Source organism: Zosterops lateralis (genome assembly GCF_965231275.1).
Source record: "Zosterops lateralis genome assembly, chromosome: 21".
NCBI lineage: Eukaryota > Metazoa > Chordata > Aves > Passeriformes > Zosteropidae > Zosterops > Zosterops lateralis.
The window spans coordinates 3,729,464-3,750,234 of NC_139781.1; positions in this window are offsets into that span (position 1 = coordinate 3,729,464).

Sequence of the window (20,771 nt, forward strand, 5' to 3'; positions counted from 1 at the left end):
AGCTCATTTGGTTTACTCTCCTCCCTCCCCAGTCTAATCACTGAGTAAAATAACAAGCACAGCCCCTTTCCAGTGGCAGCCCCAGTCACTCAACAGGTCCCCTTGACTCCCCACACCTGCAGTCACACCAGGTTCCCTCCCCAGCTCGACCCCAGGGTTCCCACAGCAGAGCCTCAGATGTCCTTGTTCCATAAAGCAATTTACTCACAGTGCAATGACACAGCTCACCCCAAGCTGCCTGCACTAAATATATTCCTCAACACCATCACCTTTTATTATTTGTCTCACCTTACCCCCCCTGCACAATCCATGCTGTTTCTGCTCTCCTACCTTGTTCTTTGCCTTCTTTTCACCCATGTACAGTGGCCTCATCATCAGCTTTATCACCTTCACCTCGATCAGTCCATAAAGGGCTGCTGGCAAACACCTTCCAGGCAGCAATCTCAATCTCTTTCTCTAAACTATTTCTTAAAACCCCTTCTTTCAAGAATACTTTTACATAACACCCTTTTATGTAACAAAACTTCAGAGACAAGGAGCCCATCACAAAGCCAGGGAAATCTACTAGTAGTAAGTTTTACCTACACTGCTGCCTGCAGGTGCACAGCATTTGTAAGGGCACAATCAAATCTGAAGCCCTTCCCAGCTGGTTGTTTGAATGAATAAAGAAATAATTACTTTTTCCTCTGAGGCTAAACTCAGGCAGATTGACAGAACGGTCAGCTTGCTCAACAGCAGTAAATATGACTAAAACAGGTCTGAGCAGCTTTGAACCCTCATGGCCTTGTCAGTAGAGGAAGCTCTACCTCCATTCACCTTGGCCTGTGACATAAACCTCTGGCCTGAGTGGTTTTATCTCCCTGGAGTCACTGAGCTCAGGAAGTGGCAGCCAGGAGGAGGCCAAGGTTGGGTCATGATCCAGGGCACACCCTGGAAGACAATTACCAGCCTGGTGTGGGTAGGAAAGGCACTGGTTGGAGGGATGAGCAACAGACCTGGCTCAGGAATATGCCATCCCCATTAACTGGGAAGCATGAGCAAATTTTCCTTAAAATAAAACAAATTGTGAGACTGTGCAGCTGACTGCATATGGAACTTCAGGCCAGGACTAGGTAACACCTTCCCTGCCCTGTAATGATGAGTAACCCCAAATTCCATTACAGATTACAGGGGATTACCAAAGCAGTCTGACTACATGATGTATTGAGAATAATTATGATCTACCCATCTTGGTCATAGTAGTGATTAAGTTGCTATATCTGTAACAGGCTTAATAACAAGCTGAAGAGTGAATGGGAGAGAAAATGTAATTTCCTTGTCTCATTGGTCGTTGTTTCCTACATGCCCAGGATGCCTGTGTGGGGGGAACTGAAAGGGAGAATTCCAGCAACAGAAGACCATACTTAAAGAAGACTATATTTAAATAGGGGAAAGTATAATTTAAATTATACTACACTGATGCAATGGTCTCCTGAGTGGGGTGCATGCCCTCAAGACAATGCACTGCAAGGAAGAAGAAGATGGTTTTTACACCATTAAAATGAAAATAAACCCCCAGTATTTATTCCATTTTTATCTCATCCTTTTTAAATTTTGTCTGTTTGTTTTATACAACACATTTATTATTTTAATTTTGTCTGCGTGTTTTTATAAGGTATAGAGTACATTTATAATTTATGGGGTATAGTAGTGCTGGTAAATGCTCAAAAGCATTTTCCTGATAGGGGCACATGATCAAAAATTTGGAAACCCAAAGGACTGGTCTTGCAGTTAGCACCAGATCAGCTCTAAATCTAGAAGTAGTGCTGAAACAGCTGGGGCAGGTAAGGGTCAGGGGAGCTGCACTACTCCCAATCCTTGAGCGAGGACCTGAATATCCTGCTCTGAACATCAGCCCATGAAGAGATCACAGTAAAGTGAAAAATCCTCTGGATGGCAAAGATACAATCAGAAAACAAGGAAAATTCACTTACTTGTTAATGCCTCTTGCTGCTGCTCCAAATAACTCCATAAATGTGAGGTTCACGCTGTAAGAACTCTAAACCTTCTGCAGATGATGCTTTAAATATACCACTTTAAATATACCACAAATAAGTATTTTCTGCAGACTTTCCTAACTCAAAGCATGCCATTCAGTATGGGGCTGTATGCTTCTTATTAACAGCATCAAGCAAATAGAAAAGTGATCATTCTAAGAAAAAAAGTTTGTATAAAAAGTTTGTAAAAAAAAAGAAGTATAAGAATATGAAAATGGCTGCAGTGGGTAACAATAATTCCTCAGGGTTTGTCCTGACATTTTTAACACTATATATCACTTAACTGATAGATCATAACAGCTAATTTAGAGCTATTAGGGCTACTGCATAAATATGTGGTCAAGAGCACTTTAATGTACACCACTGTTACTCCAGACCATAACAGCTGCTTTGGAGCTGTCAGCCTACTTTGTGGCAATCTATTTTAATCTGGGAAAAAAAAAAAAAAATCCTAATTACTTTGTAGTTGCTAATGCACAATTTAAGCTGATTGTTTGGTGCCATAGCTGAGCATTGTTTGAGCAGGGGAGGTGAAATACCATAAAGAAGAGGCATTGCTACCATCAGACAAATCACAGGGGACTCAAACTCAGAGTTAATAACAGAGACGCCTGCCACGTGTTTACAGAGGACAAACAACGGGAGGAGAGAGGGTGTGAGACAGATCATTTCTTTGTTTAACTCTGTACTCTGCTACTTTAAAAACCTAAGAGGAACCATTACAGCCGTGTTTATCGTTAAAAAGCTATATCTGCTTTGCTACCCCACTTCCCAGCCCAGCTCCCTGCTGCCAGGCAGCTGGGAAAGCTCTGCTGGGAAAGGGGGCTCATTATGCTGTTTTACACCACAAGGACACAGACTCTGAGCTTCAGAAGGCTGAAAATGACTCCTTTATTTTTGGGATGTGTCTCTTTTATACGCTATTGTTGCTAGAGGACATGAATGAACTACACTCACCCGTCAGGTTGAGAAGGGAGGAGAGAAAGAGAAAGTTTATTTATGATTTGGAGTTTATGTAGGGTTTGGAATTTGTTCAGGGATTGGGGGATGAGAGTGACACCTCTCTAACCCCAGTGGTCAAGTCCATCAGTTTGTCCTTCTCCCTTTACAAAACATCAGTTTTTGTTTTTGTTACAAGTGTGAGAAAGCTCCAGTAGAAATGTGAAACCATCAGAAGGCTGAAAAATCAGAGTGACACACTATTTTATACAGACCAATTGGATTGGTGACACAAAGACAAACCTCTTCACTCACACTGGTCAGAGCAGAGGGACATCAAGAAAAAGTCCCTCCTAGGGAAAGGAATGAATAACAAAGTTACAGCTACAAAAGCATCTTTCTTATTTACAGGAAATTTTCTGGGAAAAGAATTTCAGAAAACCAAAACACCTCAGGCATGGAACCAGGGCTACAGGTTCATGCAGCCCTGTTGCAAGAGGACATGAAAAGAACTATACTTACTCATTAGGATGTGAGATGAAAAGGAAAAGGGAAGTTTATTTTGGGATTTCAATTTATATAGTTTTTGGGATTTGGTCAAGGATTGGGGGACGAGAGGAACACCTTTCTGACCTCAGTGGTTAACTTAGAAGTTTATTAATCTGTTTTTCTCCCTGGAAAGGAATGTATTTATTAAACATTAATTTTTGTTTTTGTTGCAAGCACGAGAAAACTCCACTAGAAATGAGAAATAATTAGAAGGTTGAAAAATCAGGGTGACACAGCCCCACCCCCTCCAGGGCTGCAGCACAGAGAGACCTTCCAGGAGAGCAATTCCATGGAAAGAGCAGTGCCACCTTTCCTTGACTTCTGGCCACTTGGCACAGTGCATCCCTGTGCCCACAGGCACAGACAAAGTGTTGAGAAGGTCATGGAGGCACCCAGCCTTAGAGATAAGAAATGAGGGGTTCAGCTGCTTTTGAGCACGTGCCAAGGCTGATATAAATGCTCAGAAAAGCCAGCTGTCTGTCTCCCCCAGCTCTGCTCAGAGTGTGATTCTCTATAATCATGTCATTCAAAGAGACTTTGGCTAAGCACTGAGGGAAAAGTGGCATCCTTTGGTGAGGGGAGGAAAATGCCTATTGCTGCAAGCCATCCATCATCTTCAAAGAGTCCAAGATGTATTAAAGCTCCCGAAATTTTTATTCCCAACAGAGCGGGATAAGTTCAGTGTTTTCTTGGCAGGAAGTCCTCCCATGTCAAAATCTACCTCCCAATACGGTTTTGGAGGCATTCACCTGCCTGGTAGGTTAGATAATAAATAAATGCCCATCATGTCTTTATCTGAAAAAGATTTTTCTCCTTGCTGCTTTTCCCTTTTATTTTTTTTTCCCCTTGCACATTTGGGGAAAGCTATCCTCACACCCCCCCACTCCCCCCTCCACCCCCAGCCAGGAAATAGTCATTTTGAGGCAAGACCTTAAAATTGATGATTTTGAAAGTTTTCCCTATTGCCATGCTGTTCTGCTCCTGCATTCCTGTGGTGCCAACAGATGAAGTTGTAAGCCTGTTCGCCTCCCTGCATCTAATCCTGATACTACTCAGCAGCAGGGAAGGTGGGCAAATGTTCACTAGCAGTTGTTGGCAAAGAAACACAGCAGGATTTAAACTGGATGATGCCACTGCATGTGTAAAACAACCATTTGAACAAATGCTGCTATAGCAGCATCTTTAACTAGTGAAACAGAATTTGCTGTTAACCTTTTGTTTTCCAGCTAGCTGTGCTGATGAGTTATGATTAATTGCAGTTATGTTTACAAAAAACCCTCTAAACCAAAATGAATAACTGATTAAGCTTATAGAGGAAAAAAAAGGGAGAAAAAAGATAAATGCTTGTAGCAGTTGCTGTGACAGATTTTTAGTATGATCAAATATAACTAAATTTGCAAAAGGAAAACGTGAATAACATTCTGTTGCATTCTGGTGAAAGAGTTCCATATTATTTTTCACAAGGTAATTTTTTCCCATGAACTTCCTTCTCTTCCTTTCCAGTTTGCACAGCCTGGTCTTTAGCTGATGTGCCTCAAGCCCAGATTTTTCATGGTTTAAACACACTCATATTATGGCATTCTAGGACTGTTCTGGAAGAGGATCACCATAACAGTAATATGCCATGCTTATCCACCTACTGTGACATCAAAACAATGGGTAAAGAGCATCCCAATTACTGCTTCTCCCCAGGCTCTCAAGGTTCCTGGCTTCTGATGGTTTTTCATAGAGACCATAAGAACTCCGTCCTTCAAACTGAGCTCTGCTGTTATTTAGAGTTATCACTTTGGTGTCTGGGAAACAGAAGTTGAAATATCAGCTGTCAATGCACTCAGTGTTAGGAATGGAAATGAACTTTTCCCTGTCCTTCCTTGAAGATGATGGGAAAAGTCTCCTCACACAGCCAACCACAATGACCTATTGCAGTTCATAAGGCCATGTTGAAATGAAGAAATTGCTTTTTGGCAATGCTGCTGCCTACTTGGGCCATTTAACTGAAGCTTGGCTTTCCCATTAGGCAATGTAGGCAAGAGCCTTTTATACCTGTGCCTTAGCTCCCTGCATCTCCCAGCTGTGCCATAAGTCCTAAGCACAAGTTCTGTCCTCTCTGTTGGCTTAGTTTTTCCATCCCATATTTGCCACACACATCCTGTGTGATGTTGCTGAATCAATTACCTTGAATATGGAAATGTTTAAAGCTTGGAGAGTCAGTGAAACACTTAAGAGGGGCCTGGGCAAGAGTGCAATACTAATGGCAGGCCCAGGACTTGCATCAGAAAATTCCTTTTCTCAAGGAAAATTGTTTTAATCTTTTAATTTTGACTCAGCTGATGACCCACTCTGGGTGGAATATTGAACAGCTGTAGCCTAACAGACTGAAAAATCACTCCCTTGAAAAGCAGGGAGATGGAGAGAGCAGGACCAGAGCACCTGTAGGCACAGACCCCTTGTAGAGGGACCTCCCTGTGGAATTTCCACCCTCCTTCCCACACTGCCTGAACTGTCAGCTGGCACAGCCAATGTGGGCCTGATATTTCTGGGTCTGAGAGATTTCAGCCTGCTGGCACCTGATAACTTCTTCCCAAGGAAAAATTTCTCAAGAAAGCTTCTTCTCAAAACATTCTTGGCAAACAACTCTTCTTTCTCAGAACAATCTTTCTCCAGGTGGTGTTTTGCTGTTTCTCTGGTTTACCCAATGGGATCAGAGAGGTGTCGTTCCTCTTCACCAACCATGTTCAGTCTGTATGGGAACACCTTCTAAAAGGTAGTAAGAATTAGACAATAAAGCCTTTTTTCTCTGCTCTTTGCCTTCTGAAATATTTGGAGTCTTACTTTTATGTCCTACAGCAACAAGGCAGAGCCCCAGATGCACCAGGACAGAGGTGGTGGTTGATGCTGCAGAGAGAAGAGAAGCTCTGCTGCACTTACCTGGACACAGAACAAACTCACACGTGCTCAGAGGTTTCTCCACTGGGGTAGGAGATACACACAGGACAGTGAATTCTGTGAGGGAGCAGTGCAGGAGGAAACATGGCTTTTGTGAAGGGGCTTGGAAGCAGTACAGTGAAACTTAGAAGATTAAAGATTAAAGCAATACAACTGTGGACAGTTTTCCCCTTTCATCTGGCAGAAATATTTTTTTTTTCTCTTCTCAGTGTTTTGTTAGCACAAAAAAGTTTTGGAGCATAAACACCAGAAGGAAAATTGAGTTGGACAGAATCAGTTGCTCCACTGGGACCTTACAGGAGAACACAAAACATCTTTTCCAGGGGGACCTTTACACTTGATTTTTAGCTGTGCATCCAAGCCTAGGTCAGCAAGATCACAGCAATCATAATATTTAAAAATTATATCCCTTGCATGGAAATAAGCTGGGAAAATATTTGTTGAGTAATGAAGTACATTGTTCTCCTGTATCTGCACCACCTGGCATGGCATGGATCTCAGCTGGGTAAAACAGGCTCGGTACCCAACTTCAAGCCTTCAAAAAATACAAGTTCCCCAGTCACAGAGATTTTGCTTAAATACAATTCTGCATTTGGCCTTGGATTTTTGAGCTTTACAGTTCAAACCTATTCTCTCATCCCATTGTATTTATTTTTTACATTCAATTCTCATGACTTTGAAAGCTTTCTAAAGGTCAGAAGAGAGAAACACCAGATATTGCCACAATCACCCACAATGAAATGCAGCCATTTCACATGGCTTTAAAGCTTTCAATAAAAACAAAACCATGGTGACTTCTCATTTCAGGGAGTGTGGCTAAAGAGGGAGCAGAAAGTGAACCAAATCCTTTGCCTGTAGATGTGGTACAGGCTCTGGGTGATGTGATGAAAGAGCTGCCCTGCTGTCCCTGTCACAGCTCCCACCTCTGGGGCAGCAGCATCCACTCCTGGACACAGCTTATCCAGCACCAGGCCGAGTTGTTTAGCCCTGTATTTATTTAATCTTTGTGGAGATAAAGAAGGATGTTCCGCTGAGAGCTCTTTTGTTTCACCCTCCATCAGTTCAATAGGAGGGAGAGCAGAGCTAAAGCCACAAGCAATGGTTTGTGTATCTTGTAAGTCTCCTAAAGCCTTGTCATCATAGGCTGTATTATGTTGTCTTTTTTACTGAGTGACCATTGCTCTATTGTACACCATCTGCCTTTTTGTGACTTGATGAACCACATTGTAAAAGGCAGAAATCAATAAAGTTCTCCAGAACCCAAAACCTTGGCAGGAAAAAAAAAAAAAAAGTTTTCCTGCAGCACCATCTTGTGGTCCCCGATTTTAGTACTGAAGATGTCCCTCCCTCTCCCTGGGCCGGGAAGGTTTTTCTGCAGACTTGGGAACCACACCCAGCTTTCAGCATTTTCTTTTTTAGTCGCAGAGGTACCGTGAGGACCCTGGCAAAAATGACTGTTCCCTCAGGTAGCTAACCCAGACCCTCACCGAGTTCTTGGAAGGGACAGAAGGGACAAAGGAAAATTGGATTTGGCTCAGGAACACACAGCTTGATATACATGATACAATCAGCAGCCCAGGCACTGGGGAAAAGACAGGTTTCAGTTAGATGTGAGGTAACCTCATGTTGATATTGTTCTGTAATATGCTTAGCTCCAGGAGCACAAAAACAAGCAAACAAAAAAAATTTATGCAAGGGATGTGAATATTCAGTGTAAGCAGGCAGCCAATCAGCTCATCAAAGCATCCACCTTTTGGTGACATTGTCACTGCAGTTTGCATCACACACAGGCCTGTGAATAAATATCTGTGCTTTGACCCTAAGGTGGCAATCCTGACCTTCAATAGTAATGAAATAGCTGTTGTGCCATCCTAGCCACAGAGAGCAGTTACTTAAGTAATACCCGTGGCTTGAAAGCTCTTAATTCAATCCATTATCAAGCTAATAGATAAATTAAAATGTAAAATCAGAACTTTTGTCTTCTCCAACTGAAAGGCAAAACTCCCAGCTTTTTAGAACACCTTTGCAGCAAAGCTGCTGCACAGAAAAGGACAGGCCCACATTTGCACTGTGCTCTGGACGGCTGGCCCACTAAGGGGAGCACAACCCTGGCTGTGACATTTTCCTCTCACCTCCCCCTCTAACAGAACATTTTGCTTATGCTCCTCTTGTCCTGGTGCTGCCGATGCAGTCACTGCAGATGCACTGATGGCTCACCCTAAATACAGTGGTTTTATCAGTGTCTCTTTGTCAGGATGTTATGTGACACTGAAACCAGTCTTGCTGCCAATGATGTGGAAACTGGAGGAATTTATTTCTCTTCAAACCAAAATCATGGAGCAGCACATGAAAGCCCAGGTTCCTCTGGAGCACAACCCTGTCCATAATCACCAGGCACAAGGATTTCTCTGGTTTGTCAGTGCACAGTTCAGCTGTGACAGTGCCTTGGAATTCAGGCAGCAGGACACTGCTTTTTCCTTTCTCGAAATGTCTAATACATACTTTACCTTCCACAAAAATAACACCAAAAAGGAGAAACTACACATCAGATTTAGACAGCAAACAGTGCTCTGTTCACTTTCCAACGTTCTGTTGCTTCACATCAAAAAGAGTGTAATACTTTTGCTTACAAAATTCTAACCAAATCATCTGTAACACAACCCTTCTGGCAATGGTTGCAATGTCAGGCTTTAAACTCCTGCATATAGTGACATCTGATCATCAGCAAGCACTCCAACGCCTTCATGAGATCACCCATATGCATATTCTACCCATATTATACTTGGACTTTAAGTGATCCCCTTTTTAGGACTTAGGAAACTAAGAAAAATGTTTTAAACAGGGAATTCTGAAAGCACAGAGTTTCTAAGAATCACTCATAATATTTGCACTCCAGCTTAGGACCAAAGCTCCATTCCTGCCAGTTGTAGCTCTTGGAAGTTCTGCTACATGGACTGCACAGCCCCAAAGAATTATGACAAGTGATTGTGTTATTATGGGTGATACTGACTTCTACTGACATTCTTTTAGGTGCTCACTCTGCACTCAGCTGTCGAAAAGTGTTACACATCTGTTTCTTTTATTTTTGTTACACTACAGAGAAATGGGAAGAAATTGCATTTTGGAATCACCTACTTTGGCAGACAGGTCAATAAAAGATCAACAAAAGTGTGGTGCAGTGACACCCAGCAGAGAGAACAACCCCAGAGACAACACTCTCACAGTTTCCTTAAGCACTTTGTATTTCTGGCAAGAACATCTTTAAAGCAATTTCCTAACAACAGATTTCCCAAATCTTCTGTAGCCTGGTAAAGAATCAGCTGTTCTCCTCATCACTCTGCTATGGGGCCATGAAATATGGAACCAGAGCAAGATTCCTCTCAATCTTAGTTTAATGAACACTCCCTTCATCTTTTTCTAAAGCTGACCCCTAAGTTGAGATGGACACATAACTGATATCTTTATTTCCCTCCACAGGGATGCTACTGTGTGAAAAAAACACTGACTTTACTATTCAGGGGTTGCCATGAGCAGTTTGCCTTTCAGCATTGCCAGAGTGTTTTTTTTTTTTTTGTTTTTTTTTTTTTTTTTTTTTTTTTTTCCCTGTACAGGAGGTATGGAATGAGTGCCAGAAACTAGAATGAAAAAAAATTTACTGCAAAATCAATAGTATTATTGAGGGTTAACAACTTTGTATTATTTCAACACTAAAATAAAAACATGTCATTTTCTAGGATATAGTCAAAATAATCCTGGTGTCTTCTACTTGATCTTCAGGATCAGGTGGATGTTCCTATACACCAAGGAGAGAAAAAGATCCCAAACATGAGTATAACTTGATTTAGGGACACCTTTACATTTCTGCCCAATCAATACTCTCCCTGAAACATTTCTTTATTGCCTAATGACCTCCCTGACACTTTTTTTATTTCATTGTGACCTTTAGCAGGCTACAGTTTGGCATGGTCACACGAAATAAATAGCATTTCACTCTCAGATTAGATTTATTTGAGTAGTCAATTGCTCTTCAGCATTGAAGAGGAATGCCAATGATGCCAAAGTGTGGAGCTATGGGAATGCCTCAGCTACAAACCACCCCATCCATGCAGAAAGACAGACAGACAGAAAGACAAACAGAAAAAGAAAGACAGAAAGACAGAAAGAGAGAAAGACAGAAAGGGAAAAAGACAGAGAGAAAGAGAGAAAGACAGGCTTTTCGGTGCCTGTAAATGGATCTGCCTCTCCTGAAAACCCACTGCCTTTCCACTTTCTCATGCTGTAATTTGCACATGAGACAAGGAACACTCAAGTGGCAGAGGGCTTTAACCTCAGACCGTCCATGGCTCTGCTGTCAGCTGGTGGCCCAGGACAGCAATTAAATTCTTGCAAACTCATCACCTTTCCCACAACAGCAGCTGAAGGCGATCCCTTGTGGGCCTGATATTTCTAAATCTAAAAAATTTTAGCCTGCTAGCAGCTGCTAGCTTTTTCTCAAGGAAAAATTTCTCAAGCAAGATTCTTCTCAAAACAATCTTAGCAAACAACTCTCCTTTCTCAAAACAATCTTTCTCCAGGTGGTGTTTTTCTGTTTCTCTGGTTTAACCAATGGGATCAGAGAGGTGTCGTTCCTGTTCACCAACCATGTTCAGTCTGTATGGGAATACCGTATAAAAGGTAGTGAGAGTTAGACAATAAAGCCTTTTTTCTCTGCTCTTTGCCTTCTGAAATATTTGGAGTCTTTCATCTTTCTTTCCTGTCCTACAACCACAATCCCTGACAAGCAGTGCCTTTGGAAATGTGCACTGCACTGGCAGGCAGCAGGTATTTGCTAGTGGATATCTTCAGTATCTACACAGACTCAACAGAACAGCCCTAAACTCAGAACAAAAATATACCCCAAAGATATTTTACCTTCTTTTTTTTCATCCTTTTGGTTCTCCTCTCTGAAGTCAGTCCAGTAAGTGGCGATGGATCTCCTCATCACGAGTCATTTCATCGCGTGCTTTTTTCTCCCGTGCAACTTTCTGTACTTTTTTGCTTATCTTCCGTAAAGGATTGATGCATGGACTGCAACATATTGAAACAGATGAAACAGGCTGAGTTCCAAAGTGGGAGTTTGGAGAAGGTCACCTAGACTTCAGCCATGAAAACCTAGCTCCAGTGAGAAATCTCAAAAAGCTACAGTTGATTTCAGGGGCCATCATAAAGTTCATCACCAGGAGAAAGATTAAGATGAGGAGAAACATTTCAATGCTTTTCCCATTTCTTACATTTTCCTCATGACTTCCACCTTTTGATTCATACAGAATCACAGAATCATTTAGGATAGAAAATACCTTTAAGATCATCCATAATCCCAACCATTAACCCAGCAGTGCCCAGTCCACACACAGGCCTGGGACACTCCTCACTGCCCAGCTCCTCCTGAGAGAGGAACTCCTTCACTTCTGCTCGTCTCATCCCCAGCAGGCAAGGACAGGGAGACAATGCAGCCATGACCAGAAACTTCCCCACTAACAAGCCAAAATTCTCCGGGCTTCTTACCAGCTGCACTAGGGATTGGGCAGGAATGAAGACTTTTCTATTCTATTTTTAAAACCCACACAACATTATTCAAAAGTAGCGTCATTTAAGTGCACCTGCATTTCCTACCATTTAGTGTTTTAACCTCCCTGTCCTTGCATACGGTTCTTAAAGAGGACTAACAAAACTGAGAGGAGTAAGACAGGCTGGCACAGTTATGGACAGAGCAAAACCATCAGAGCACAGCTCTAGACAGGAGACACTGTGCTGATAGCACACAAGGGAAATTGCCAATTGGCAGGGAACAGATGTGTAGATTCTGCTTCCTGCATGAAAAACACCATTGGAGGGAGGAAAACACACAGTTTGTCCACGGGGAGGTGGAAAGTAACAAAGCCTCACTGGCTTGGGAAATTAGATCAACTAGAATTGATCAAGTGTGGCAAGGAGAGGAGTACTCAGCTCCCTCTATCAATTTCACAGGAATTTCATGTTCCTACATTTTTCCTTGTCTGGCCATGGTATAGAAACCTTGCAATTTGCTCTAGAGGAGGCACAGTGGAGTTAAACAATTATCCCAAATTTCATCAGCAAAAGTCATCTTGGTTCTTTTTGATAACTCAAGAGAACAATTTTTACTTTTGTGCACACCAGTTGCAGTACAAATTTGGCATTGCACATAGGAGTCTCTCAACAATGACTGCATAATGTTGAAAACAAAAGAATTTCTATCCAGAGAGGTTTTTGGCTTATTAAAGGAATGTTTCTCAAAGCTCTATCATCTGTCTCTAAAACTGGTAAAACTCAAAGTTACAATGTGATAGGATTGCACCCTTCATCGAACTTAAATATGTGATGTTGGAAATTTGAACCATTTAGCATCTGGTTAGTTACTGCATTCAAAAATAAAGCAAAAAACCAAGTTGTAGGCACAAGAGCAGAATTCCTAGTTTCACTGGCTATGAAAAAATACTATAATGATCATTTAAACACTAATGTGAATTCTCCCAAAACGAACACATATTAATTCATTTTCCAGAAAATTTATGATAATTTCATGTTCATTCTTTGCCTCCTGCTTTCAGAGTCACTGATGACTCAGTGCAGCTATCTGTATGCTGAGCATCAGCTGTTGAGCACAGTGTAAGATGTAATGTGGAGATTTTCACAGCAGGTTTTGTCAAAATGTGGAACTCCACAGCCAACAGCCATCTGCCAAGCAGCCTCATTAGTAAAGTCTATGTGTGTGTGTATACATGCACATATAGGATCCCACATAGAATACTATATCTTAGAAGAGTAAAAGTTTAACACTTGGAGGAAAAAAAAAATCTTCACTAAAAAGACAATTCTGTCATATTAACCAAATTGTGGTAGCAGCCATTCAATGTGAACTACCACCTGAGCAGGATAAAGCATGGTTATGTTAATTCATTCTATCAGCTCAATGACCTTGATGCCGTGGAGTTGACATTTTCCCTGGATCCTGAGAATGCGAACACAGGCTGAGACTCTTCACACTACCACACACCAAACTGCTTGCATAGAACTTGCAGGCTGTAAAGTGCCCTATACATTAAAAACCCCACACTGCACCTTAGAAACATTAGAAATAATTAATTCCCAACTCACAGCCCATCTCTCTTACTCTATTCAGGCCTCATATTTTGTTCTTCCCTTCTGTGTCTTACTGCATATCCTGGCAGGAGTCTGCTTCTGTGTTTTATGTGCAGCTTCCCAAGCAAGTGAGGTAAGATTAAGTCCAAGTCTTTTATATCCAGGTCTTGAGAAAGAGTACTGGGGCATTAAATAACCTTTTTTTTTCTTTAAGCCAAATTGACTCTCTGTTTTATGTAGCTTCAAAATAGAAGGACTCATCTTTTATGTTTGAGCATTAGTTCTTTGCCCCCTTTTTTGCCCCAATTTTTTCTCCTCTCACTGGGTTAAATGATGTCAGTTCTCCATATTTCCACCATTTAGAAACAATATTTAATAAATTTGGTCTGGTCATCCTCTAACTCTTACCATCTCTGCAAAAAGGCACAGCAAACGACTGGTAGAAATCCCAAAGCCAAAAATCCTCCTCCAGTAAGCAAAATCACTCGAATGGCCAGCTGCACATCTGTAGAGCCAGCAGAAGTTTGCATTAGTTCTGAATAATTCTGATGCAGCCACTGGGGGCCAGGTGACAGGATCAGCCTCTAAGACACAACTTTGCTGCCATGAAGTCACAGCCATGTTCACACTTTGCTCAGACAGATGTTTGTCACCAGAGCTCACACCTAAAGACTTCTGTAGCCCTGGTTCCATTTCAAACATCCTGAGATGTTTTAGTTTTCTGAAATTCTTTTCCCCAAAAAATTTCTGTAAACAAGAAACATGTTTTTATAACTGTAACTTTATTTTCGTTCCTTTTCCTAGAAGGGACTTCTTGATGTCCCTCTGCTCTGACCAATGGGAGTGAAGAGGTTTGTCTTTGTGTCACCAATCCAATTGGTCTGTGTGAAATAGTATAAAAGGGAGACACACCCCAAAAATAAAGGAGTCATTTTCAGCCTTTTGAAATCAGAATCTGTGTTGTTGTGGTGTAAAACAGTGTCAGACTTCAGTAAATGCCAAGGAAATCTGCCATTTCTCAGATGAATTTAAAGCTGGACTCACTGGCCACAAGGGTCTTTTCTAACCTAAAGGATTCTATGATTCAGCAGCACGAAGGCAAAAAAGTGTTAGAAATGAGCTCAGATGAGAAAGAACTGGTCTCAAATTTCACTTGAGCTGGGAAAGAATAAGTGTTTGTTTAGTTTCAGAGGCAACCAGGGTTTGAGGGAGCCCAGTGCATGGGGCACAGTTGAGTGGGGGGAATAAATAACAGTTAAAAACCCAAAGACCCTGAGAAGCTGCTTTAAGATTGAAGACAAAATCTTTCAAATGAATTCTATTCATCTACTTCATAACTTCTGCAGCATTTTCTTAAGGCCTCATGTTATTCCCAGTGAAATTCAAGACAAACCTCTCAAGGAGAAGAACCATTCAGTGTCTGCAGCCTGTGACCAACACAACTGCCACGAGTCTAATACCTGCTAAGTGCTTCTATTCTGTCAACAGATTGCTACAAGGCAAACAGTAAGTGTCTGCATTATTTTTGGACATATGCTGTGCATCCAGGAGCATTCAAGGAGCTCATTAATCTATGAAAAAATAATTCTGTACAATGGTCAGCCCCTGATACTGATATCCAAACAATAAAAGTCTAACTGGGATGAGGAATCAAGCAGTGGCAGCTGAATAAGCATTTTTAATTTTAAAATTTGCTTCAGTATGTATCTTAAAAAGGAGCAGAGGAGCTTTAATTTTCACTGGACAGCTTTTCTTCTTGCTGTAGTGAAGTGTCTTTTATACAAAATATAAAGGCCCAAGCTGGGACTGAATACTATCAAAACCTTTAATTTCTGCCATGTGCCCTGTGATAAAAATAGGGTAAAAATTCGTGTATAAAATAATAATTCGATGTATAATGAAACAAAGCTAAAGTAAAATTGTAAAATCCAATAGAAGGGTAACCGTTCTCTCTCAGCCTGCTAATCTCAGTTGCAAAGACAGGACGAAGGTCATCAACTTAGACAAAAGACACTGGCCAACCCTGATAAGAATCACTTCCTCGCCAAGGCAAGGAGAAATTCCTTCCTCAACCTTCTGGTGCCACAAGCGGAATGAAATCAACATAAGACAGACTCTTGGAATTGACATAAGAAAGGAGCCTTCCCGGAATGAGACAACTAGACTTGATGAGGTCCGGGAGGGCCATCGAAAAGAAATCCGGACTATTCAACCCACCTTGGACACCTGGACTGCCTAAGGGCAGAAAATTCCTATAAAACGGTGGACTAAGAGCTGCACTGGCGTGGACTAGGGCGTCTGGTACATCGGTGCGGACCTCTATCCACCCAGCGCGCGCTGACAATTTCCTATTATTGTGGTTTTTCTCTTTTTCAGGTGCTCGATATTCTGTTATTAATAAATTGTCATTTATTAACCTGAAATTTGCCTTTGCATTTATAACATGCCCCTAACTAACAGATTCTGATGGGATCACACTGGATAAAACTTTCTTCAATCAAAAATTATCCAGCTGCTAGTAACTACAGCTGCCCCAGCACTGGAATGTGGAGCTGCTCAAGCACAAGAAAAAATTCAGTCTTATTTTGACCTCAGCTTGCTCCTGAAGAAGCACAAACAAGAGAAAGTGAATTCATGTTAATCAACAATAACCTTGGGGTTTCATATCTGTATTGAGTCAGCTCATCCTAAAAATTGGGATATCACCCCTGAAATCAATGGAGGTATACTGAATTATACCAGGAAGAACTAATTCATTAAGTTCTAGATTACGGTTTATTTTTATTAACTTAGGACCCATGTTTAGCAGGGCTTGCTCTGAGGCAGCAGCACACTCACCATCTCTCACTGGCATGTAGCACTGCTCATCCTGGCCAATTTTGAAAGGACAGCAGCGAATTCTTGAGCATTCAGACTTGTTGAGGCCTTCCACAGGACAAGGAGTTAAAGGTCGCTCATTGCTGAGGCGGCAAGCTTTGAGAAGGAAAAAGAAAAACAACATCAAGGTAATATGTCTGTCCTGGGAGCAATGTGGAACAGAAGGAAGGTATCACTTTGGTGTCTCTGGCATGTTTTGATTAATTAAATCTGCCAGAAAACAATATCACTGACGTTCATGTGTGTTCTTTCTCCAAGCCCAACCGATTTTTATATTGAAATGAGCAGAAAAGCTGAACCACGTCATAGAAAATCTGTTGTCATTTGCTTTGTTTCTGTAAGAATCTATTACAAAGCTGAATCTAAACACCATTGTGACACTTTTTTGTACTTAGGTTTGTAAACTAAGTGAAAAGGACAAACTAAATTTTCTGACTGCTCTGCTTCTAATTAAAAACCAGCAGAAAAATTTAAGGCTTTTTTTTTTTTTTTTTTTTTTTTTTTTTTTTTTCTGAAGGACTATATTGCACCTAACCATCTCTGTCTGGCACTTATTATTTGTTTCCACGAGCAGCTGAAAATCAGCTGCTAGGAGAAAATCACCCACAACTTAATGAAGAACACATTTAAGCAATTTTTGAGATTTCCTATTTTATAGCAGATTTATTGGTAATAATGAGATACTCTGTGGAAATGGCTTTGTGGAATGTGTAAATGTGGAAATGTGTAAGATATTTATAAACAGTAGATGTCTTTGTATATTTAATTCCTATAAAACATCCTATCTCATCCCTGATGTTACACAGCAGCTGCAAAGCATCATTTGGTTCCAACAACTCCCCCAGGACTGGCTGTATTGTCAGTCTCACATTTATCAGAGACATTACTGGTAGCCAAATTCACTTTATTAAAGGGGGATCAGGATCTTCACCAGTCCTCTGTGTTTACTTAGGGCTCCACGTGAGCAATACTGGTGAGGGCACAGTGATATTAATGCCTGAATATACCAAGTGAAAAGTAACATTTCTCCTTCTCCTTCCCATTGGTCTATGGTCTGGTTATGGAACCAGGCTGGCAGTTTTTATATATAAAATATATATCATATATATATATATTTTTCTGTACTCATATTATTTTGGTTTCTGATATTGGCAAGTTAGCTTTGTGATTTCCAGCTCAATAATTGTATGAAATAAAGCAGTTCTTGTAATTTAACTTCAGCAGTCCAAAGGTGAGGGGATCAGTCTAATCTAACAGGGCTGAAGCCTTCCTTAGCCAGTACAAGTGGGAGAGACACCAGTGTGGGACAAAATCCTTCTCCCATTTATGTCAAATTCTCTTTTCTCTCTATATGTGTGTGGGAAGACTGGAAAACCAGTTCAGATGTGATCCAACAAAGCCAGGTATAGTGGATCCTCTGCCAAACTTCCAGCATCATTTCAGCATTTGCAGCACAGTCACATCACTGATGATGGAAGGTTTTGCAGGAGGGCAGCAATGCAAACAGATCTGATTGTCCCAAAGAGGCACTTGGCAATCTCATGGTCAAGAGCTCTGGTGAGTTTTGCAGTATTGGACGGAGGGTTTTAAACACAAGAAATGCTGACAGTAGGGGAGGGAGGGTGGGAATGAGGCAGAAGTGGGGAGGGAAGAGAGGAACAACTGCAGTGGTGATGTGACACTTACTCATTGGCCTGAAGAAACTCAGGAAAGATCCATACACAGCTTCCATTGTCATGTTGGGTTTGCTGGGTGCCTCTGCACTCTGCTCTGAACCAGGCTGGATCGGGGCTGCAAGCACTGAAAGTTCACAATGATTAGCTCATTACCACCCAAACTATCCGTAATTACTTAAAGCAATGACATTTTCATACTGATTATCACTCATTAGGAAGGCATTTACAGTCATCAGGAGCTGTGTCTACTGATGGCTAGCAAGGTTAAGCACAGGTGTCTTTCTGTTGTGTTCACTTATATTGCTTTAAATTGCTTCATGAACCACAATGAGCAAAGAACTAAAGGTGTAAAATTTAAATTAAAGAATCCATCCAGGTGGAAACTGTCAAGGATAAAAAGCCCTGCTGCTCACCTGTGAGGTGCAGGTTTACATGAAAACACTTTGCCGCATCTATAGTTATATTTCTCCCATGCACACAAGCAGAACTTTCAGTTTTTTAGATATAGACCAGACCCCAGTTAAAACACAGAAACATGGTTTTATCAGACACAACCAAACATGCATCTATGCCAGCTTCTTGTTTCAGACAGTGACCTGCTGCAATTGCATAGAAAAGAGCAAAAAATATAGAGGTACTACAGTGTTTACACAGAAGCTGCTCATTTCTTACTCTGGGATTTCCCAATCACCTTTCATTTACACTATTCTTAAAAAAAAATTGGGATCAGTAAACCTTGCTGCCTCCCTACATCTCTTTTTCATTACACCAAAAGTGCAAATCACAGCACGACTCCACTGGCAATCAACCACTCCCCAATGAGGGGGAAAAAAAAGAGATCCAGTATTCCCACCTGCTTGCCTTTTTTCTCTCCATGAGAGAAACTCACACCACTCCATCACCACTTTAAAAGCTTTCAGAGATGGAGTTTGCTGAAAGCCATTTCACGGTGTTAAGAGTCCCTGTGAACAGAAGTGAGATCACAGCCTAACCAAAAACTGAATATTGAACAACTTCAGTCTTTTGGATAATTCTCCAGTTAAAGCATCGGGAGCATAAATTAGGGAATTAGGGAATTACTTGGGGCACAACTTGCCTCTTCTGTGCCACACAAAACTCCCTTGACTAAAAAAAAGAACAGAGCAGAGATAACCGAAGGTATTGTCAAAACAGATAATCTGAAACTATCACACAACAGAAATGTGACCACCAAAGCTCACACTGACAGTTGTGTCAAGGGGCTCCCTCTCCCTGCTCAAAAACAAGACAGAACAGAAGAATTTAAAGACTTTGTAATGTTTTCATGGGAAGCCCATGAGATGAGGTTTCCAACATTCAGTTTGGTAAGAATGATGTGAACACCATGGCTGCCTCACACATTCTTCTCTCAGGTGAGGGTTTAAAGAGACACAAGTCATTTATACAGGTTTAATAGCCATTGCTGTAGCTATATATTCATATCTGTGTTAGAGCTCACACCTACTCTGGAAGCCTTTTACAACAACACAGCAATGCCAGCCCTTCACCAAGAGCTGAAAAGGCTCTGAGCTCTGTTTTCTCAATGAATTAAGGATCAAATGAAAATGTATTTGGATGGATCCTTTATAGATGTCAGATGACCAAACTCAACTTCTGTTGGTGCAAGTAATCGGACAAAAACCTTTCTAACTACTTTGAGTCATCTGCTGCAATAAGCAAATACCTCAATTCTCAACAGATTATAAGAACACCTTTCATAGTATGCTGAAAAAAAAAGTGGAAGTGGGGGAAAAATAGGAGAATCTATAATTGGGGAAAAAAAGGAAAAATCTATGATCAACTGAGAAATAAAAGCAAGTTGCACTGACAGGGATAAAACAAGCAGCATTTATTTCTTGTACAGAGGGAAACTTCCTCCTGCACAGAGGGGAACAGAAACTACAGTTGCAGGAAAAAAATAATCTCCTCTACTTAAGTGTCAGAATGGATTGATCCAATCTGAAGTAATGGCTTGTAATATTTCTCAGTATTTTCCAATCATTTCCAAGACAGGAAAACCTGCTGGCTGGCAGGAGTACCTGGCACTTCTCTGAGTGTTTTTGTCCTTGCAATACTCACGTGAACGGATGCTACAAAGTAGGAGCAGGACCATGAAGACCCAAACTCGATGGGTGCCCAAGGGCAGCATTACTGCAATAAAATCAAGAGCAAGAATGGGTACAGGGTCCTGCATAAAACAAATTATTTATCTTGATTAATATTTATGGATTTGAGCAAACCTGGCAGTTGATTGCTGCACAGAGCAGGACTGCCTTTTTTGCAAGAAAGAGGCCAAAACCCATTGAAAATGCATGTGTATATATTGGGAATAAATGATTTTCAAGAAATTACTCATTTAAAGGGAGTTTAAAAGAAGGCATCTTGTTAACAGAGACTAGACAACAAAATTATCTTCCTGAAGTGTCCCAGAGCTGGACACCTGGCTCTTAAAAAGATGATTTTTAGCTAAAAAAAATTAATCCCAGTTCAATGAGCAGAATCAAAAAATGAAGAATGAATAATTTTTGAAAGCTTAAAACTGAATTCTAGTTTAGCTCATTGAATTCTTCACTCTTTTCACAACTGGAGC